General features: G+C 41.3%; 2 pseudogenes across 2 annotated transcripts; both read left to right on the top strand.

The window, feature by feature from the left end:
• The first annotated feature begins 1,934 nt into the window (after positions 1-1,934).
• LOC311529479 (olfactory receptor 5V1-like) lies at positions 1,935-5,104 on the top strand (annotated as a pseudogene). Its single transcript has 2 exons — positions 1,935-1,955; positions 4,252-5,104. The product of its transcript is annotated as an olfactory receptor 5V1-like (transcript).
• An 8,879-nt stretch (positions 5,105-13,983) lies between these two features.
• LOC311529478 (olfactory receptor 5V1-like) lies at positions 13,984-18,270 on the top strand (annotated as a pseudogene). Its single transcript has 2 exons — positions 13,984-14,004; positions 17,418-18,270. The product of its transcript is annotated as an olfactory receptor 5V1-like (transcript).
• Positions 18,271-24,071: the final 5,801 nt, after the last annotated feature.

Below are 24,071 nucleotides of genomic sequence, written 5' to 3'. Positions count from 1 at the left end.
TGATTTTATAGGGACAGGCCCGATTTTTGTGTCTTTTTCTTATATAGAGGCTCTTATTACCACCCACCCCTCCCGATTTTTCACACTTGCTATCTGGTCACCCTTATAGCGATCATACATCCCCCATATAGGAGGAGCAGCTGAGACATGCCCATATGATAACAGCAGGGGGTCCTGAGAAAGTCTGGCCTCTGGAAAATTCCTTCCTGAACCTAAACCTGGTGATCAGTCTCACCCTCAGCAGGTGAACAAGGCCCAGTCAGGCATCTGGAAAGGACTGACTGGGTCTACCTCAACTCGTACCCGATAGGGGTGGGGGGGGGGGATTGTTAAAACTGTCCACACACACACAGTGCGGGGGCGGGGGGCAGGGTGGGGACGGACTGCTGAGAAGCTCCTCAGCTGTGATTGGGCGCACGGGTCAGGTCCCATGGTCTCTCACCCACCACATTTCAGTTTCAAAGTTCACATCTTTTTTATTTATTTATTTATTTACCTCTCTTCATTTCTTTTCCTTTGAGATTCAGAATAGGTGTCTAGTTTTCCTCTGAGGGCGACATGTGTTGCGTTGTCGGTTGCTGCTCCATGGGGGGTGGAACGACCACGGAGGGAAGTAGCAGCAGTTTCGTCACATGGAAGGAACACGGGTGTTTATTCCGTCTGGGATCATAAATGAGCTAGTCCCTTTCCCTTCCCTCTCATCTGAAGTGCCCATCGCGGGCCAATGGTACTTGCTACCCTTCTCGTATGGGGGATGAACAATGCATCCAAAGAGACATTAACATTGTGTGGGAATGGATGCAGGACAAAATGATACAATTAAGGCAGTAAAACCAGGCATTATGGGTAGGGTCTCCTTCCATATATAGATTCTGAGTTAGGTAGGTTAAAGGAATCAGGATAGAAAATAGTCTTGTTGGACCATATCCTGATGCAAGAATCCAGAGTCCAAAGGTTGATGTCTGCAATTCAAGCTGCCCCCTTCATCCCCCGACTGGTGCCTCATCTTAGAGGTGGAAAACTTCCTCTGTCATTTTCTAAAGTTTAATGTCTGTTAATGTCTGTTCATCAGATTTGGAGATGGAAACCGATGTGATTACTTTTGAGGTCATTTTGGGAGTGATTTTAAAAAGGTATCGGGAGCCTAGTTGGATTTTTCAACAGCATTCTCTAGTTTTTCTTTAGTTTTTGGTGCCTTAGGGTGTTTCTGAAAATCCCCCTATGCACGTTAATACCTTTAAAAATGGCTATTTTTTGTTAACTGAAATCAGAACTTTGCTATGTGTGTATATATGTCAGTTTAACTTTTTAAATAAAAATAATTGATATAAAATAAAAATTAATGTATAATAATGTGTATACATAATATGATAAAATAAACCAAAATAAAATATCACCACTTTTACATGGCCTTCACTCAGTGTTTTGAATACATTATATCCTTGCTCAACATTTGTTTCATTTCAAATTACTTTTTTTCAAAAATGAAAATTTCACTAAAATTGTTTTTTTTAAAATTTTTCCCCCAAATTTATTTAACAAAAAGTATTTTTCAGTGTGTTTAAGTTTGGGGTTTTCTTTCATTCTTTCACTGAATACCAAAAAATGAAAACATTTTGGTTATCCAGTTTTCCAAAATTCCATATTTTCATGGACAACTTTGATGTTTCCCTTTCAACATTTTTCATCCAGTGCTTGCTACAGTAAAATGTCTGTCATATATGATTGCTGAGAAAATGAATTAATTGTTGATTTTAATAAATCATTTTGAGGGAAAAAGGAATGTTTTATGGCTCCAACTCAGGATAGACTTTAAGGATGTGCTTAACTTTAAATATGTGCTTTAAGTCCTTTCTAAGCAAATTCAGTGACTATTTAAATCAAGAGGAGTTTTGCTAAGATTTCACCCATTAACTCCAACAGGACTTCAGAACATGATTAAAGTCAAGTCCATAGTAACTTGTGTCTTGAATGTAATCATGATTTTTTTTTTAAATCAGGATCGATGTACTTTATGCTAATTATCTTATTTTCTTCTCCTAACCGGATAATGCTAAAGACACTGAATAGACAATGATAACTTCTCTGAGTAATTTTTAAACCAGCCTAGCAAAGATTTTATATTGTTTAGGTTGGTTTAAAAACTTTAAAGCAATTATTTTTTTCTCTATTGAATTCTATAGGCTTCTAGAGTTTTGTTTTTTAAGAGAAACTTTACTAGTTTTATCTCTAGGCTTTTAGTTTAAATGTTCAGGGGCTTTTTATTTATCTTATTAGTGATTGCTCGTTACGGAATCATTTATAATTATTAAGATGCAGAGGAAATTTCATTATAAGCCGTAAAATGGGATTCTCAAATGGGGCCCTAAAGAATTTAGGCTCGCTACTGCTACAGAAATTAAATGGGAATTAGGGGTAAAATTTTCAAAAGCACCCCTAAGCAGCTTAACATTCTAAATCCCATTTTCAAAAGTCACCTAGGCACTCAGACACACATTTTAAGGGTATGTAGGGTGCCTAGTGTGGTTTTCAAAAGCACCTATATCCCTAACATCTATTGATTTAAAATACCTTTATAATACCTCAATACCTTTAAAACTCTGGCCCTTCGCCTAAGTCTTATTGACAGTCAATAGTACTAAGGTTCCTAAGTCCATTGGGCTATTTAAAAATTTGAGTGTAAAGTAGATGCAAAAATATTACCATTGCTGCTGGAGAATAGAAACATCCAGTCTGGAATTTCCCCCCACAACTTTTAAATCCCTTTGCAAAGGAAGGAGAGAGCAAGGCTCATATACCTATATAGAATTCAGTGCTTTCCGTCTGGATGTTTTGACTGGAAGGTCTGTCAAAATATTATTTTAGACTGATACAATTTCAGTCTTGAAAGCAAATTAGATGCCATTGATATTATTTTTACTAATATGCATTTGTGCTGGGCTAATAAAATGTTGTGCATATTGAAACTGAGAGAGAGAGAGAGAGAGAGAGAGAGAGAGAGAGAGAGAGAGAGAGATCAGCTGCTTTAAGAAATTTTTGTAAACACAAGATGATCTGGACAATGAATAAAATAAACAACAATATTTTTCCCACCAGTGCAACCAAACATATCTTTGTGTTTCATGGTGTTCACATCAGGTATCCCCATCAGAGCTAATTCTGTGGCTGAATTTTAGAAAGAACAGAACATTTGTATGATCTGTTATAATATTTTCTGCAATTCCAGCTGTGCCTCTGATAGCGATGTATCCTGTGGAAACCCTGCATTTGAAGAACACTTCCTTGTCAGGTTAAAAAGTGAAACATCAGCGAACCAGATTAGACTGTATTTTATTTTATTTTACTTGGGCTGTGCTGGGATATTAATTCCTGGCATCAGAAGTGTAATCTCATTTTAGCAGCCCCTTTGTTCTCTAATATATCAGGACTCCCATTGGATGGGTTTAATCCTCCATCCCCATGGAAATTTTTTCATTTTTCATTGAAAAAGCCAAAACCTGAAAATTGTTTCTTTGGTGGAGAGTGGATGTTCTGGGATTTTCAGCAACTGAATGCAAACCTATTTGTCAATGTACTAAATATTTTCAGCCAAAGGCTGCTCAAAACTGAAACATGTTCATATTTAAAAAAAAAAAAAACGTTTGGGGTTTACAGATTTCAGACGAAATTTGGTGAAAATCATATACTTTCCAAGAAGACTTTCAGTTACTCCAAACCCCAGTATTCCATTACAAAATCTTAATCAGTCCTAATCCAAAGGGAAATGAAGCTGTTTTCTGATTTTTTGAAGTGTAGTGGAGTTTCCAGAAACACACAGTTTTTCTTTGCTCTGTTAGTGAAGAAGATAGGTACTCACACCTTAAATAACATATCACAGTAGTCCTGATACCAAGCAACCTGGACAATTTCCTGGAGGCTTGATCAAGTAACAGAAAATTATAGAATTGTAGGGCTGGAAGGAAGCTCAAGAAGTTTTCAAGTCCAGGCCACCTGGAAACCAAGGAAACCTGGACCATCCCTGAGAGCTATTTGTCTAACCTTTTCTTAACCATCTCTAGTGATGGGGATTCTATGAAGAGAGGGCATAGATTTTTGAACATTTCTGCAATTAAACTGATGACATTTCAGTTCACTGCGATATTCAACTTATATTGCAGAGTTTGTTAGTTTTCATCTAGTTCGACAATGAATTGACTTAAAAGTTGAGTTTATCTTTAAAATATATTAACAAGTTTGCTTCATTTCCCCTAGATACATCCCAGGGCAAATGCTAACTGTAGAAATCAAACGTCCATTGAGGAATTTGTCCTCCTGGGATTTGGGAATCTCCCGGAACTTCAGATTCTTCTCTGCTTCCTGTTTCTAGTGATCTCCATAGTGACCATGGCTGGAAAATATCCTCATTGTTGTGCTAGATGTGGCTGATCAGCACCTTCACACCCCTATGTACTTCCTCCTGGGGAACTTGTCCTGCTTGGAGATCTGCTACACCTCCAGCATCCTGCCCTGGGTGCTGGCCAGTCTCCTCACGGGGGACAGAACCATTTCTGTTAGTGGCTGCATGACACAATTTTATTGTTTTGGTATCCTAGCAGCCACAGAATACTATCTGCTAGCAGTGATGTCTTACGATTGGTATCTAGTGATCTGCAATCCACTCTGTTATGCCACTCTGATGAACGGCAGTGTTTGTTTCCAGCTCGCGGCTTGTTCCTGGACAAGTGGCTTTCTGAGCAGTACCATAGTAATCATTTTAATGACTAAAATAAAGTTTTGTGGCTCCAATGAAATTGACTATTTCTTTTGTGATTCCTCACCCATCATAAAACTATCCTCTACTGTTCCCCAGTTTCTAGAACTCACCATTTTCATGGTCTCCTGCGTCAGGTGACTAGTCCCATTTCTATTCACATTGGCATCCTACGTTTGCATCATCAACACCATCCTGAGAATTCCTTCCACCACCGGGAGGCAAAAGGCATTTTCTACCTGCTCCTCTCACATTGTCACTGTCACAACATTTTATGGGACTCTGATTATTGGCTGCGTGGTTCCAATTGCCCACCATTCAAAGGACTTATACAAGGTATTTTCTGTCTTCTAAACAGTCCTGACCCACATGGTCAACCCCCTCATCTACAGTCTGAGGAACAAAGAGGTCAAAGAGGCCCCGAGAAGGGCTGTCAGTAAGTTTCTGGCTTTTGCAAGACTTCAGACTGTAAAATTAACAGATCTCTATCAGTCACCTACAGCAGGAGATTCTGGAAGACTGGCACCTCTCCCCAATCAGCTAATTTTGATCTTTGCAGTTGTAAAATAAGATTGAGATTTTTAAAAGGGACTTTAGGGGTTAGGAGCACTGTATTCCATGCTTTGATTTTCCAGAAACTTTTGGAGGGTTACTTAGGGTGATATCTCAAAGGAGTTGAAGGGAGTTAAACACCTACATTGGAGTTAATCACCAAAGGGATTTAATCACCTAAATTGGAAGTTGAGTCACCTAATTCCTTCACATTTCTTTGGAAATCCTGCCCTAAAACTTTGGCAGACATGGATTTCACTGAATTTTAGGACTGATACTTGCTGCTGCTGCCTTTAGGGAGCAGTATTCGTATGGTATGCTTTGGCTGATATTTTTCTTTTCCAGGTGATGGAGGATAATTTGGGGAGAGGGGAGAAGGAAGGGGGAAACAATGATTGCATGAGTGAGAAAAATAAATCTGAATTCAAATGCAATGTTAACTGTTGTAGATGCCTGTGGAATTACATCATGCTTCCCTTTGCAAATCTAATAATGAAACAGGGCAACTGCATAAAAGTTTGGGTCAATATTTTTTTGGTCTTTGAGTCATATTTTAAGGTCAGAAGGGACTCTGATCTAGTCTTCATGACACAGGCCAAAGAACGTGACCAGCCATCTATGTTTCCCACTCCCTCCTATCTGGACTTTTCAGAGTCTCTGATTACCCTAGATTTACTGAGCTGGTCAGTGGAGATGCACTGATTCACAGAAACTCTGGACTCTTTCTTTTAAGGCATATTTCAACATTGTGGGCCTGATTCAACACTGGCTTACTTAGTCTCTATATATGCTACTTTTCATTTGAATCAAAGCCTTCTGGTAGGGGAAATTCTTTCCAGCAGTTTATAGATAGACCCATTGTGACTGAGATTTCCAAAGAAACTAGGAAGACTTTCTAAAGAACCGGTAAATAACAGGCCACTAAATTTCACCCAGTTACCCCTGTGTTGAGGCCAATAACTTACAGATTTATAAATTACCAATTTATAAATTTATAAAAATTTACCGATGAAGTGGGTATTCACCCACGAAAGCTTATGCTCCAATACATCTGTTAGTCTATAAGGTGTCACAGGACTCTTTGCTGCTTTTACAGATCCAGACTAACACAGCCCACCCCTCTGATACTTATAAATGTATAGATTCCGGGGCTAGAAAGGACGGTTGTGATCATCTACTCTGACTTTTTGTCAGTCACTTGCTGGTTTTAACTGGAGTAAATGGTGGATTCTGTGTAACTTGAAATCTTTAAATCATGATTTGAAGACTTTAGTAACTTAGCCAGAGGTTATGGGCCTCTTACAGGAGTGGGCTGCTGAGCTTCTCTGGTCTGTGATGTGCAGGAGGTCAGACTAGATGATCATGATGATCTCTTCTGGCCTTAAAGTCTGTGAGTCTAAGACTCTACTTGGCTCTCTCACACATTCACTGTGTGTCTTGGAGATGCTGTTGAATCTCCCCTTGCCTCAGTTTCCCTTGTGCATAATGATGCACTTGGATGCTGGGAGAATAAATCCATGAATGTGTGTGACACTCCCTGATGCCACATTGATGGGCATATTAGAGCCTAGATAACGAAAAATGTGAAGTCACTAAGATGTGTGTGTGTAGACATTTGTGTCTCCATAGCAGTCTGGGACCTGAGGCTAGGCTTTTCACGAGTGTCTACATGATTTAAGAGCACAGGTCCACTTGAAAGTCAGCGGCATCTCGGAAAATCCCAACCATGAACTGTACACTGAGTACATGAACAGGTGTCACACCCTCCCTTTCTCTGGCCACCCTGAAGACATGGGTGAGGGACTCCACTCTGTTTTTTTAAAGAGTCTCCTAAACAGCGATTGGGTGGGAAAATCTGCAATAGGTTTCTTGTAAGCATCTCTTCTTGGACTGTGGCACCATAATTGGAGGTGACCAGTGACCTCATCACCTGCATGTAGTAAGGAAGGCCATTTCCTTGGAGGATAGAAATTTGCCTCCATTCACTCTGGTGTTTGTACCGTCGACAGTGCTAGCATGTTATTGAGTTTTCCTTCTCATTAATCAATGTAAGCATCAAGGGAGATGTCGCCTTCCCACAGAAAGGATAAAAGCGAAATCTTGAGAGGGTCTCTCTTGTAGGAACTGGGCACAAGGCAAATAGCACCATATAGAACACTCGGAGTAGATCTCTTTCCTGGCACTGTTAAAGAACGTGAAGCAGATGATGGTAGAAGATAAACTGCAGAACCAGTATCCTGGTCTCTGAATCACTGGGAAAAGGGGCAGTATCTGAAAATCCGCCTCACTTAGAACAGATTTAAAGGTAAAACATTTCCACCATTTCTGTTTCAATTAAATCATGGGATTTTGAAGTGGCAAACATGAGCTTCTCTGCACCATACTCCGGCCACCTCACCGGGGTGGTGGGGAAGAATGGTCTTTAACAGGCTAGGAATATTCTATGTGCTGTGTCAAAACTATGTCTTATCATGCTTCTTCTTCTCCGGAATCACTGGGAATGTTGATGAATGTGAATAATTGACTGATCTGAATAATTCCATAGACCAGATTAAAATGACGAGTAATTCCATTATTATATGAAATAGAATTAAAAGAAGATACACATGTCAAGAAGGTCTGAAAAAACACAGAAGGGTTCAAAGATAGATAGATAGATAGATAGATAGATAGATAGATAGATAGATAGATAGATAGATAGATAGATGTGTATGGGGACAGGTCTTTCTTTCTTTCTTTCTTTCTTTCTTTCTTTCTTTCTTTCTGTGACTCTGCTACATTTTGAGCATTCATCTTTCATACAATTAATGCACATTTCTTTATACAAAACTTGATACTGTAAGAGACATTCTTTTTGAAAAGACAAACGTTTCAGTAGAGCACTCTGCTTCAGTCATCCGTACATGAACACTGGGGCTCAAATTCTGCAAGGAGCTTAATATCTTTTGAGTGCTTCTGGGTCTCTTCCACACACCACTGATGCCAATGACATTAATTCTCCAGTGATTAGGATCATCTCTTGTCAATTATGCCTCTGAAAAGTAGGTAAACAATGTTGCCGCTGCTGTGACTGAAGAGCTTTGATTAGGTAGTATTCTCTGCAGATCTGTAGCTGGGTACACAAAACATGAAAGTCTGTGGAGGGTTGGGAGTCCCAGTGTCCTGCCATGTAAAATGTCCTGCCTATTCATCCATCTTTGCATGGTGAAGGCAACATTAACATATCTATTTCTATATTGATACTGACATCAATATAGACATCGATACATATATATAAAATGCTAACAGAAAATGTCTGGCCAAAATTTTCAAAGCTCATAAGACCTGATTTCCCTCCCCCACCCAAATAAAAAGAAATGAATGAATTAAAACGAACGGGAAATGAGCACCCAAAAGCACTAGGCAACTTTGCCAATCTCAGCCTAAATAGTGTCACATGGGCCTCCCTTGCCACACACGGTAACACCCTATACACATATAAATATTTACCACCAAGGTTTGACCAAAAAACTGAATTAAAGAATAAATTCTCACGGAGTCTTCCTGACTCTTTTTCCTGGTACTTTTTTCATAGTAAGTCTCAGGGCAGATCGGCACGAGGGGGAAAAGCTGATCCAAGCGACGCAATTTGAGTTACATTAGTAGCATAACTCAAGTCAACATAGCTTAGATCTACTTACCACAGGATCCACACTGCCCTGGGTTGATGGGAGAAACTGTCCCATCAACTCCTCTTAGGCTATGTCTACACTACTGCGGTAAGTCGACCTACGCTACGCAACTCCAGCTACTGACTGAAAATCTCCAGTCGACTTACCTTACTCTTCTCATCGGGGGTAGAGTACAGGGATCGACTGGAGAGCAATCTGCACTTGATTTGGCGGGTCTTTACTAGACTCGCTAAATCGACCACCAGTGGATCAGTCTCAGAGCTTCAGTCCCTGGCGTAGTGTAGACCTGCCCTTACTCATTCCGGTGGAGTACCGGAGTTGATTTCAGAGCGATCGGCAGTTGATTTAGTGGGTCTTCAGTAGACCCGCTAAATTGACCCCCGGTGAATCGATCGCCACAGCGTCAATCCCGGCTGTAGTGGAGGCCATCATCATCACCACTAGCATCTCTCTTTCTCTTGGAAAAGAGAAAGGTTTTATTGTTTGTTTCCTTCCTTCTTTTGTGGAGAATTTCAGCTGAAAATGTAAAGTTTTCAGCAGTTTTTAGCTAAAAATGTTTGGTTCTTTGTTGCCAAAACCAAAATATATGGGATTTTTTCTGGACTTCTCTGAACAGTCATTTTTTCTGCTAAAAAAAAAAAAAAAAACCTTCCAGGCTCTAGATGCTGATTGAATAGATAGCAAATGTTGCAATTGTAATTCATAATTATTGTTAGGGGACTTATTCCTTCACTCACTTACTTCTCTGGTCCTTCTCGCATGAACAGAGAGCAACAATACCCAAAGTCCAAAGGTGCAAACAATTCGATGTTTATTGGGGTGAACTTCCAGCAAGCATGAATCCAGTTTCCTTCCTTAGTGTCCCCCTTCCCAACTCTGACACCACAGAGTCTTACACCTGTGTCCCTGTTCCCATTCCTACCCTTAGCCAAACATGATTTCAATTTCCCCACCCCCATTCCCTGTTCCCATTTCCCCCTTTCGCAAAACATGATTCCAATTTCCTTACCCCCATTCCCTGTTCCCATCTCCCCCACCCACACACCCACCCCCTCACTTCCTGATTGACTGCAGACTATATAGTAAAACTTAAGTTCGGCTTTGCTATACCTTAACCAATCATTTTCCTGAAATTTAACCAACCAATCCTAACATATTGTAACATGATTATGTAACCAATTATATCCCACCACCTTAATTAGTTTACACCCAGCAAAATTAATTATACAGCAGACAGGAACAATCACAGAACCAGACAGAGATTATGCAGGCAAACAATAGCAAAGTGGGAACTATAATGACAAAACAATACAGAAGTGAGGATTTCACATCCCAGCTAGTGAGAAGTGAGTTCTTGCCAGACAGGATGCTATCAAACTAAGTTTCCTTTTACATTTTCTAGGCACTTCCCTTTCTCTGGAGGCGATGGGCACTATTAGGACAGGATTGTATTCCTAACAGCCGAATAGCACCTTCTTTCAGTGTGACTAGTTTGGAATGTGAGGCTGTGACCGTTCGCTTCCCAGCTTACGGCTGCCTCTGCTGCTTAGCCAAAGGCCTTGGCCTAAGAACAGGGCCTCAGACTGTCACAGTAAGAGAAGGACCCTGCACCGGCAGACAGTGATTTTGATTCTTTCTTGTATACCTGTATAACTAGCCAAGTGATAAGAATACACCTAAATTCTTTGAGTACAGGCCTTTACCGACAGGCCTGAATATCTATATCCTAACAATTATATGCTTAAATTTGCTCTCTATATTAATACCCTAACATATTTAATTTAAATAGCAAACTTACTGTTTTGGTCTCTGGAATTTTTCCCAGCTTTTGATGAAATTTGGTCCTCCAGTGCTAGGTATTATTTGTCATTAATCTAATCTAATCTAATCTAATCTATCTACCACTGTATTACCTTAGATCCTTTACCCTAGACAGCTACACCCTATTGTTTGTGTTGGGTAGAACTGTCTGAGAGGGGCTGGGAAGGGAGATGGGGAGGAGGTACTAGTTACCAGAAAAAGTTACCAGAAGCCTGATGTTCACTAGCATTCAGGCCCACCCATTTGGTGGTCCAGGTAAAGGATGCTCTCTGATCCTCTAAACCTCCAGCCCCCAAGAACACCACAACCCCTAATCGATCCCTCTAAACCCTAACCACAAGGTCACTGCCTCACGCACCCCTGAATCCAGAACCTATGTAATCACATTGATTCAGATATTAATGGAAATTAAAGCAGATTAAAAATTTCCATTTGGAACATTTTTATTACAGAAAATAATGTTGATTGAAATCAGAACTTGCCATGTGTATATGTCAATTTCATTGTATTTTTAAAAAAAAAGTAACCATAGAAGTTTAAAAGTGTAATTTAAAAATAAAAATGGAAACGAAATGTGCTGGTATGAGTCAATGAGACCTGTGCTCCCAGTTACACTTTAGGAGCTTCTGGGCCCCCTCCCCATTCATTTCGCTCTACCCCTCAGGAACGGGGCTAGACAGCAGTCTGACTCCGGCCATGGGGGCCACCCCAGCCCTGGGAGTGAGGGGCGGCGCCGCCCCGGCTTCCGAACCCCACAGGCAAAGCCCGGCGGGAACCTCAGACACTAAAACACCATCATCACACTCGGATGGGTATCGGAGGTTCTCTGATACAGATGCTACATTTCTTTAAAGTACTCATTAAAAATCAACTGTAACACATTACTGTATTTACTTGTAAGTTCTCGGGCAGTTCATAAGAGTCGCAAACAGTAGAGGGACATTGTAATTAACCTAAAACCAAGCACTGCAGACACTGAAAAGCTGAGCTAAGATTACATTGAAAAGAAAGCCACGTTTGTTCCAGTAAGAAATGTCCAGTTAGGCAACCGACCAGCGTTAAATCTAAACGAAACGATCCTTAAATCTAATCAGGATTGACTCAAAACAACAATTACGTATGTTTTCTTTCTGAAATGAAAAACAGTTTAATACAATCTGGAAAAAAAGAAATATTTTGGGTGGATTTTTAGCGATTTTGAGTAGGTGCACAGACGATAGTTAAGGTTTATAAATAAGGTTTTTGAAAGGCGTAGTTTTTAAAATGTCGAAATAAAACTTGAAGGGCTCTGTGTAAGCTGGAAGTTTGTCTCTCTCACCAAGGGCAGTGGGACCAGTAACAGATATGCCCGGACCCGCCTTGTCTCTCTGAAACAAACCTGAGGCCGTGTCCGCACTGACGAGTTGACAGCAGCGTAGCGGAGCCCGCCGCTGAGCGGAGCGCTCCCGTAGCCAGGTTTTGCGGACGGAAGTGCGAGCATAGCGTCGGTGTCAGAGGCCCTCCGGTAACCAGCCCCGTGTGGCGATGGTGTTTCAGTCTCTGTGGTCACCAATCAGATGAAACGGAACGTTAAAGGCAGGTGTTTCTGTCCCCTTCCTGCTGCGAGCGCAACGGGGCCCGGCTCTGGAAGTCTCCATGAGCTGCGATCCGCGCGGCGTCCCCGGAGGCAGTTCCAGGAGGGCGGGGCGATTCCCCGCCCAGCCCGGCCAGGGGCCGCGTTGCCCTTTTCACTTGGCTCATTCCGAAGGCTTGGCCCGGAGCCGTGACACAAGGTTGTGTGAGCTGGGTACACGCTGGGAAAAGCCCTGAGTGGGGGGACTCAGGCAGGTGCAGAGAGGGGAGCGGAGCCCGGAGGCCCTCCAGCCTGGCTCGCTCCCTCCCTCCCCTCTCCACCTATTACCTTGTGTACCCCGCTGCGGCTGGGCTGAATCTCGCCCCAGGGGGCCCAGCCGAGGGACACCCCGTCTCTCTCTCGCTCTCCCGGGGGTCTCTCCCGGAGTCAGGGTCACCGTCCACTGACGGAAGAGGTGCCTGGAGGTTGCGGGGAGTCTCGCTTGCTCAAGCGGAGATGACCCCCGTCCAAGGCAGAGTGGCGCCTGCCGACACGCCCCGCTCCGGCGGGGTCTGTACACCAGCTACCTCGTCCCTGGAGCGCAGGGTCTCGCCTCTGCCCACACGGAGGGGAGCCCTCATTGCTCAGTGTATAACAGGGGGGTCGCATATAGCCTCCTGTACAACAAGAGCAAGAGCCTTGTGTCCAGCAAGTATAAATGGGACTGGTTCCCCCCGAGCTTTGTCTGTGGGTCCAGAAGCCACGGGTGGGCGCCGCCCCTCACTCCCAGACTGGGGTGGCCGCATGGCCGGAGTGAGACTGCTGTCCAGCCCCGTCCGCATGGGGCACAGAGAGAGGGGGGTTTGCTGAAGAAGCCCTTGCCCCTGTGATGATTGGGGTTGACCAGATGGCCTGATTTTATAGGGACAGGCCCGATTTTTGTGTCTTTTTCTTATATAGAGGCTCTTATTACCACCCACCCCTCCCGATTTTTCACACTTGCTATCTGGTCACCCTTATAGCGATCATACATCCCCCATATAGGAGGAGCAGCTGAGACATGCCCATATGATAACAGCAGGGGGTCCTGAGAAAGTCTGGCCTCTGGAAAATTCCTTCCTGAACCTAAACCTGGTGATCAGTCTCACCCTCAGCAGGTGAACAAGGCCCAGTCAGGCATCTGGAAAGGACTGACTGGGTCTACCTCAACTCGTACCCGATAGGGGTGGGGGGGGGGGATTGTTAAAACTGTCCACACACACACAGTGCGGGGGCGGGGGGCAGGGTGGGGACGGACTGCTGAGAAGCTCCTCAGCTGTGATTGGGCGCACGGGTCAGGTCCCATGGTCTCTCACCCACCACATTTCAGTTTCAAAGTTCACATCTTTTTTATTTATTTATTTATTTACCTCTCTTCATTTCTTTTCCTTTGAGATTCAGAATAGGTGTCTAGTTTTCCTCTGAGGGCGACATGTGTTGCGTTGTCGGTTGCTGCTCCATGGGGGGTGGAACGACCACGGAGGGAAGTAGCAGCAGTTTCGTCACATGGAAGGAACACGGGTGTTTATTCCGTCTGGGATCATAAATGAGCTAGTCCCTTTCCCTTCCCTCTCATCTGAAGTGCCCATCGCGGGCCAATGGTACTTGCTACCCTTCTCGTATGGGGGATGAACAATGCATCCAAAGAGACATTAACATTGTGTGGGAATGGATGCAGGACAAAATGATACAATTAAGGCAGTAAAACCAGGCATTATGGGTAGGGTCTCCTTCCATATATAGATTCTGAGTTAGGTAGGTTAAAGGAATCAGGATAGAAAATAGTCTTGTTGGACCATATCCTGATGCAAGAATCCAGAGTCCAAAGGTTGATGTCTGCAATTCAAGCTGCCCCCTTCATCCCCCGACTGGTGCCTCATCTTAGAGGTGGAAAACTTCCTCTGTCATTTTCTAAAGTTTAATGTCTGTTAATGTCTGTTCATCAGATTTGGAGATGGAAACCGATGTGATTACTTTTGAGGTCATTTTGGGAGTGATTTTAAAAAGGTATCGGGAGCCTAGTTGGATTTTTCAACAGCATTCTCTAGTTTTTCTTTAGTTTTTGGTGCCTTAGGGTGTTTCTGAAAATCCCCCTATGCACGTTAATACCTTTAAAAATGGCTATTTTTTGTTAACTGAAATCAGAACTTTGCTATGTGTGTATATATGTCAGTTTAACTTTTTAAATAAAAATAATTGATATAAAATAAAAATTAATGTATAATAATGTGTATACATAATATGATAAAATAAACCAAAATAAAATATCACCACTTTTACATGGCCTTCACTCAGTGTTTTGAATACATTATATCCTTGCTCAACATTTGTTTCATTTCAAATTACTTTTTTTCAAAAATGAAAATTTCACTAAAATTGTTTTTTTTAAAATTTTTCCCCCAAATTTATTTAACAAAAAGTATTTTTCAGTGTGTTTAAGTTTGGGGTTTTCTTTCATTCTTTCACTGAATACCAAAAAATGAAAACATTTTGGTTATCCAGTTTTCCAAAATTCCATATTTTCATGGACAACTTTGATGTTTCCCTTTCAACATTTTTCATCCAGTGCTTGCTACAGTAAAATGTCTGTCATATATGATTGCTGAGAAAATGAATTAATTGTTGATTTTAATAAATCATTTTGAGGGAAAAGGGAATGTTTTATGGCTCCAACTCAGGATAGACTTTAAGGATGTGCTTAACTTTAAATATGTGCTTTAAGTCCTTTCTAAGCAAATTCAGTGACTATTTAAATCAAGAGGAGTTTTGCTAAGATTTCACCCATTAACTCCAACAGGACTTCAGAACATGATTAAAGTCATTATCCTAACGGGATAATGCTAAAGACACTGAATAGACAATGATAACTTCTCTGAGTAATTTTTAAACCAGCCTAGCAAAGATTTTATATTGTTTAGGTTGGTTTAAAAACTTTAAAGCAATTATTTTTTTCTCTATTGAATTCTATAGGCTTCTAGAGTTTTGTTTTTTAAGAGAAACTTTACTAGTTTTATCTCTAGGCTTTTAGTTTAAATGTTCAGGGGCTTTTTATTTATCTTATTAGTGATTGCTCGTTACGGAATCATTTATAATTATTAAGATGCAGAGGAAATTTCATTATAAGCCGTAAAATGGGATTCTCAAATGGGGCCCTAAAGAATTTAGGCTCGCTACTGCTACAGAAATTAAATGGGAATTAGGGGTAAAATTTTCAAAAGCACCCCTAAGCAGCTTAACATTCTAAATCCCATTTTCAAAAGTCACCTAGGCACTCAGACACACATTTTAAGGGTATGTAGGGTGCCTAGTGTGGTTTTCAAAAGCACCTATATCCCTAACATCTATTGATTTAAAATACCTTTATAATACCTCAATACCTTTAAAACTCTGGCCCTTCGCCTAAGTCTTATTGACAGTCAATAGTACTAAGGTTCCTAAGTCCATTGGGCTATTTAAAAATTTGAGTGTAAAGTAGATGCAAAAATATTACCATTGCTGCTGGAGAATAGAAACATCCAGTCTGGAATTTCCCCCCACAACTTTTAAATCCCTTTGCAAAGGAAGGAGAGAGCAAGGCTCATATACCTATATAGAATTCAGTGCTTTCCGTCTGGATGTTTTGACTGGAAGGTCTGTCAAAATATTATTTTAGACTGATACAATTTCAGTCTTGAAAGCAAATTAGATGCCATTGATATTATTTTTACTAATATGCATTTGTGCTGGGCTAATAAAATGTTGTGCATATTGAAACTGAGAGAGAGAGAGAGAGAGAGAGAGAGAGAGAGAGAGAGAGAGATCAGCTGCTTTAAGAAATTTTTGTAAACACAAGATGATCTGGACAATGAATAAAATAAACAACAATATTTTTCCCACCAGTGCAACCAAACATATCTTTGTGTTTCATGGTGTTCACATCAGGTATCCCCATCAGAGCTAATTCTGTGGCTGAATTTTAGAAAGAACAGAACATTTGTATGATCTGTTATAATATTTTCTGCAATTCCAGCTGTGCCTCTGATAGCGATGTATCCTGTGGAAACCCTGCATTTGAAGAACACTTCCTTGTCAGGTTAAAAAGTGAAACATCAGCGAACCAGATTAGACTGTATTTTATTTTATTTTACTTGGGCTGTGCTGGGATATTAATTCCTGGCATCAGAAGTGTAATCTCATTTTAGCAGCCCCTTTGTTCTCTAATATATCAGGACTCCCATTGGATGGGTTTAATCCTCCATCCCCATGGAAATTTTTTCATTTTTCATTGAAAAAGCCAAAACCTGAAAATTGTTTCTTTGGTGGAGAGTGGATGTTCTGGGATTTTCAGCAACTGAATGCAAACCTATTTGTCAATGTACTAAATATTTTCAGCCAAAGGCTGCTCAAAACTGAAACATGTTCATATTTAAAAAAAAAAAACGTTTGGGGTTTACAGATTTCAGACGAAATTTGGTGAAAATCATATACTTTCCATGAAGACTTTCAGTTACTCCAAACCCCAGTATTCCATTACAAAATCTTAATCAGTCCTAATCCAAAGGGAAATGAAGCTGTTTTCTGATTTTTTGAAGTGTAGTGGAGTTTCCAGAAACACACAGTTTTTCTTTGCTCTGTTAGTGAAGAAGATAGGTACTCACACCTTAAATAACATATCACAGTAGTCCTGATACCAAGCAACCTGGACAATTTCCTGGAGGCTTGATCAAGTAACAGAAAATTATAGAATTGTAGGGCTGGAAGGGAGCTCAAGAAGTTTTCAAGTCCAGGCCACCTGGAAACCAAGGAAACCTGGACCATCCCTGAGAGCTATTTGTCTAACCTTTTCTTAACCATCTCTAATGATGGGGATTCTATGAAGAGAGGGCATAGATTTTTGAACATTTCTGCAATTAAACTGATGACATTTCAGTTCACTGCGATATTCAACTTATATTGCAGAGTTTGTTAGTTTTCATCTAGTTCGACAATGAATTGACTTAAAAGTTGAGTTTATCTTTAAAATATATTAACAAGTTTGCTTCATTTCCCCTAGATACATCCCAGGGCAAATGCTAACTGTAGAAATCAAACGTCCATTGAGGAATTTGTCCTCCTGGGATTTGGGAATCTCCCGGAACTTCAGATTCTTCTCTGCTTCCTGTTTCTAGTGATCTCCATAGTGACCATGGCTGGAAAATATCCTCATTGTTGTGCTAGATGTGGCTGATCAGCACCTTCACACCCCTATGTACTTCCTCCTGGGGAACTTGTCCTGCTTGGAGATCTGCTACACCTCCAGCATCCTGCCCTGGGTGCTGGCCAGTCTCCTCACGGGGGACAGAACCATTTCTGTTAGTGGCTGCATGACACAATTTTATTGTTTTGGTATCCTAGCAGCCACAGAATACTATCTGCTAGCAGTGATGTCTTACGATTGGTATCTAGTGATCTGCAATCCACTCTGTTATGCCACTCTGATGAACGGCAGTGTTTGTTTCCAGCTCGCGGCTTGTTCCTGGACAAGTGGCTTTCTGAGCAGTACCATAGTAATCATTTTAATGACTAAAATAAAGTTTTGTGGCTCCAATGAAATTGACTATTTCTTTTGTGATTCCTCACCCATCATAAAACTATCCTCTACTGTTCCCCAGTTTCTAGAACTCACCATTTTCATGGTCTCCTGCGTCAGGTGACTAGTCCCATTTCTATTCACATTGGCATCCTACGTTTGCATCATCAACACCATCCTGAGAATTCCTTCCACCACCGGGAGGCAAAAGGCATTTTCTACCTGCTCCTCTCACATTGTCACTGTCACAACATTTTATGGGACTCTGATTATTGGCTGCATGGTTCCAATTGCCCACCATTCAAAGGACTTATACAAGGTATTTTCTGTCTTCTAAACAGTCCTGACCCACATGGTCAACCCCCTCATCTACAGTCTGAGGAACAAAGAGGTCAAAGAGGCCCCGAGAAGGGCTGTCAGTAAGTTTCTGGCTTTTGCAAGACTTCAGACTGTAAAATTAACAGATCTCTATCAGTCACCTACAGCAGGAGATTCTGGAAGACTGGCACCTCTCCCCAATCAGCTAATTTTGATCTTTGCAGTTGTAAAATAAGATTGAGATTTTTAAAAGGGACTTTAGGGGTTAGGAGCACTGTATTCCATGCTTTGATTTTCCAGAAACTTTTGGAGGGTTACTTAGGGTGATATCTCAAAGGAGTTGAAGGGAGTTAAACACCTACATTGGAGTTAATCACCAAAGGGATTTAATCACCTAAATTGGAAGTTGAGTCACCTAATTCCTTCACATTTCTTTGGAAATCCTGCCCTAAAACTTTGGCAGACATGGATTTCACTGAATTTTAGGACTGATACTTGCTGCTGCTGCCTTTAGGGAGCAGTATTCGTATGGTATGCTTTGGCTGATATTTTTCTTTTCCAGGTGATGGAGGATAATTTGGGGAGAGGGGAGAAGGAAGGGGGAAACAATGATTGCATGAGTGAGAAAAATAAATCTGAATTCAAATGCAATGTTAACTGTTGTAGATGCCTGTGGAATTACATCATGCTTCCCTTTGCAAATCTAATAATAAAACAGGGCAACTGCATAAAAGTTTGGGTCAATATTTTTTTGGTCTTTGAGTCATATTTTAAGGTCAGAAGGGACTCTGATCTAGTCTTCATGACACAGGCCAAAGAACGTGACCAGCCATCTATGTTTCCCACTCCCTCCTATCTGGACTTTTCAGAGTCTCTGATTACCCTAGATTTACTGAGCTGGTCAGTGGAGATGCACTGATTCACAGAAACTCTGGACTCTTTCTTTTAAGGCATATTTCAACATTGTGGGCCTGATTCAACACTGGCTTACTTAGTCTCTATATATGCTACTTTTCATTTGAATCAAAGCCTTCTGGTAGGGGAAATTCTTTCCAGCAGTTTATAGATAGACCCATTGTGACTGAGATTTCCAAAGAAACTAGGAAGACTTTCTAAAGAACCGGTAAATAACAGGCCACTAAATTTCACCCAGTTACCCCTGTGTTGAGGCCAATAACTTACAGATTTATAAATTACCAATTTATAAATTTATAAAAATTTACCGATGAAGTGGGTATTCACCCACGAAAGCTTATGCTCCAATACATCTGTTAGTCTATAAGGTGTCACAGGACTCTTTGCTGCTTTTACAGATCCAGACTAACACAGCCCACCCCTCTGATACTTATAAATGTATAGATTCCGGGGCTAGAAAGGACGGTTGTGATCATCTACTCTGACTTTTTGTCAGTCACTTGCTGGTTTTAACTGGAGTAAATGGTGGATTCTGTGTAACTTGAAATCTTTAAATCATGATTTGAAGACTTTAGTAACTTAGCCAGAGGTTATGGGCCTCTTACAGGAGTGGGCTGCTGAGCTTCTCTGGTCTGTGATGTGCAGGAGGTCAGACTAGATGATCATGATGATCTCTTCTGGCCTTAAAGTCTGTGAGTCTAAGACTCTACTTGGCTCTCTCACACATTCACTGTGTGTCTTGGAGATGCTGTTGAATCTCCCCTTGCCTCAGTTTCCCTTGTGCATAATGATGCACTTGGATGCTGGGAGAATAAATCCATGAATGTGTGTGACACTCCCTGATGCCACATTGATGGGCATATTAGAGCCTAGATAACGAAAAATGTGAAGTCACTAAGATGTGTGTGTGTAGACATTTGTGTCTCCATAGCAGTCTGGGACCTGAGGCTAGGCTTTTCACGAGTGTCTACATGATTTAAGAGCACAGGTCCACTTGAAAGTCAGCGGCATCTCGGAAAATCCCAACCATGAACTGTACACTGAGTACATGAACAGGTGTCACACCCTCCCTTTCTCTGGCCACCCTGAAGACATGGGTGAGGGACTCCACTCTGTTTTTTTAAAGAGTCTCCTAAACAGCGATTGGGTGGGAAAATCTGCAATAGGTTTCTTGTAAGCATCTCTTCTTGGACTGTGGCACCATAATTGGAGGTGACCAGTGACCTCATCACCTGCATGTAGTAAGGAAGGCCATTTCCTTGGAGGATAGAAATTTGCCTCCATTCACTCTGGTGTTTGTACCGTCGACAGTGCTAGCATGTTATTGAGTTTTCCTTCTCATTAATCAATGTAAGCATCAAGGGAGATGTCGCCTTCCCACAGAAAGGATAAAAGCGAAATCTTGAGAGGGTCTCTCTTGTAGGAACTGGGCACAAGGCAAATAGCACCATATAGAACACTCGGAGTAGATCTCTTTCCTGGCACTGTTAAAGAACGTGAAGCAGATGATGGTAGAAGATAAACTGCAGAACCAGTATCCTGGTCTCTGAATCACTGGGAAAAGGGGCAGTATCTGAAAATCCGCCTCACTTAGAACAGATTTAAAGGTAAAACATTTCCACCATTTCTGTTTCAATTAAATCATGGGATTTTGAAGTGGCAAACATGAGCTTCTCTGCACCATACTCCGGCCACCTCACCGGGGTGGTGGGGAAGAATGGTCTTTAACAGGCTAGGAATATTCTATGTGCTGTGTCAAAACTATGTCTTATCATGCTTCTTCTTCTCCGGAATCACTGGGAATGTTGATGAATGTGAATAATTGACTGATCTGAATAATTCCATAGACCAGATTAAAATGAGGAGTAATTCCATTATTATATGAAATAGAATTAAAAGAAGATACACATGTCAAGAAGGTCTGAAAAAACACAGAAGGGTTCAAAGATAGATAGATAGATAGATAGATAGATAGATAGATAGATAGATAGATAGATAGATAGATAGATAGATAGATGTGTATGGGGACAGGTCTTTCTTTCTTTCTTTCTTTCTTTCTTTCTTTCTTTCTTTCTGTGACTCTGCTACATTTTGAGCATTCATCTTTCATACAATTAATGCACATTTCTTTATACAAAACTTGATACTGTAAGAGACATTCTTTTTGAAAAGACAAACGTTTCAGTAGAGCACTCTGCTTCAGTCATCCGTACATGAACACTGGGGCTCAAATTCTGCAAGGAGCTTAATATCTTTTGAGTGCTTCTGGGTCTCTTCCACACACCACTGATGCCAATGACATTAATTCTCCAGTGATTAGGATCATCTCTTGTCAATTATGCCTCTGAAAAGTAGGTAAACAATGTTGCCGCTGCTGTGACTGAAGAGCTTTGATTAGGTAGTATTCTCTGCAGATCTGTAGCTGGGTACACAAAACATGAAAGTCTGTGGAGGGTTGGGAGTCCCAGTGTCCTGCCATGTAAAATGTCCTGCCTATTCATCCATCTTTGCATGGTGAAGGCAACATTAACATATCTATTTCTATATTGATACTGACATCAATATAGACATCGATACATATATATAAAATGCTAACAGAAAATGTCTGGCCAAAATTTTCAAAGCTCATAAGACCTGATTTCCCTCCCCCACCCAAATAAAAAGAAATGAATGAATTAAAACGAACGGGAAATGAGCACCCAAAAGCACTAGGCAACTTTGCCAATCTCAGCCTAAATAGTGTCACATGGGCCTCCCTTGCCACACACGGTAACACCCTATACACATATAAATATTTACCACCAAGGTTTGACCAAAAAACTGAATTAAAGAATAAATTCTCACGGAGTCTTCCTGACTCTTTTTCCTGGTACTTTTTTCATAGTAAGTCTCAGGGCAGATCGGCACGAGGGGGAAAAGCTGATCCAAGCGACGCAATTTGAGTTACATTAGTAGCATAACTCAAGTCAACATAGCTTAGATCTACTTACCACAGGATCCACACTGCCCTGGGTTGATGGGAGAAACTGTCCCATCAACTCCTCTTAGGCTATGTCTACACTACTGCGGTAAGTCGACCTACGCTACGCAACTCCAGCTACTGACTGAAAATCTCCAGTCGACTTACCTTACTCTTCTCATCGGGGGTAGAGTACAGGGATCGACTGGAGAGCAATCTGCACTTGATTTGGCGGGTCTTTACTAGACTCGCTAAATCGACCACCAGTGGATCAGTCTCAGAGCTTCAGTCCCTGGCGTAGTGTAGACCTGCCCTTACTCATTCCGGTGGAGTACCGGAGTTGATTTCAGAGCGATCGGCAGTTGATTTAGTGGGTCTTCAGTAGACCCGCTAAATTGACCCCCGGTGAATCGATCGCCACAGCGTCAATCCCGGCTGTAGTGGAGGCCATCATCATCACCACTAGCATCTCTCTTTCTCTTGGAAAAGAGAAAGGTTTTATTGTTTGTTTCCTTCCTTCTTTTGTGGAGAATTTCAGCTGAAAATGTAAAGTTTTCAGCAGTTTTTAGCTAAAAATGTTTGGTTCTTTGTTGCCAAAACCAAAATATATGGGATTTTTTCTGGACTTCTCTGAACAGTCATTTTTTCTGCTAAAAAAAAAAAAAAAAACCTTCCAGGCTCTAGATGCTGATTGAATAGATAGCAAATGTTGCAATTGTAATTCATAATTATTGTTAGGGGACTTATTCCTTCACTCACTTACTTCTCTGGTCCTTCTCGCATGAACAGAGAGCAACAATACCCAAAGTCCAAAGGTGCAAACAATTCGATGTTTATTGGGGTGAACTTCCAGCAAGCATGAATCCAGTTTCCTTCCTTAGTGTCCCCCTTCCCAACTCTGACACCACAGAGTCTTACACCTGTGTCCCTGTTCCCATTCCTACCCTTAGCCAAACATGATTTCAATTTCCCCACCCCCATTCCCTGTTCCCATTTCCCCCTTTCGCAAAACATGATTCCAATTTCCTTACCCCCATTCCCTGTTCCCATCTCCCCCACCCACACACCCACCCCCTCACTTCCTGATTGACTGCAGACTATATAGTAAAACTTAAGTTCGGCTTTGCTATACCTTAACCAATCATTTTCCTGAAATTTAACCAACCAATCCTAACATATTGTAACATGATTATGTAACCAATTATATCCCACCACCTTAATTAGTTTACACCCAGCAAAATTAATTATACAGCAGACAGGAACAATCACAGAACCAGACAGAGATTATGCAGGCAAACAATAGCAAAGTGGGAACTATAATGACAAAACAATACAGAAGTGAGGATTTCACATCCCAGCTAGTGAGAAGTGAGTTCTTGCCAGACAGGATGCTATCAAACTAAGTTTCCTTTTACATTTTCTAGGCACTTCCCTTTCTCTGGAGGCGATGGGCACTATTAGGACAGGATTGTATTCCTAACAGCCGAATAGCACCTTCTTTCAGTGTGACTAGTTTGGAATGTGAGGCTGTGACCGTTCGCTTCCCAGCTTACGGCTGCCTCTGCTGCTTAGCCAAAGGCCTTGGCCTAAGAACAGGGCCTCAGACTGTCACAGTAAGAGAAGGACCCTGCACCGGCAGACAGTGATTTTGATTCTTTCTTGTATACCTGTATAACTAGCCAAGTGATAAGAATACACCTAAATTCTTTGAGTACAGGCCTTTACCGACAGGCCTGAATATCTATATCCTAACAATTATATGCTTAAATTTGCTCTCTATATTAATACCCTAACATATTTAATTTAAATAGCAAACTTACTGTTTTGGTCTCTGGAATTTTTCCCAGCTTTTGATGAAATTTGGTCCTCCAGTGCTAGGTATTATTTGTCATTAATCTAATCTAATCTAATCTAATCTATCTACCACTGTATTACCTTAGATCCTT

The sequence above is a fragment of the Lepidochelys olivacea genome, assembly GCF_965140295.1.
Source record: "Lepidochelys olivacea isolate rLepOli2 genome assembly, chromosome: 13".
In the NCBI taxonomy this organism is placed as follows: Eukaryota; Metazoa; Chordata; order Testudines; family Cheloniidae; genus Lepidochelys; species Lepidochelys olivacea.
Note: the sequence above shows the minus strand (reverse complement) of the source record. Positions and strands in the feature narration are given on the sequence as shown.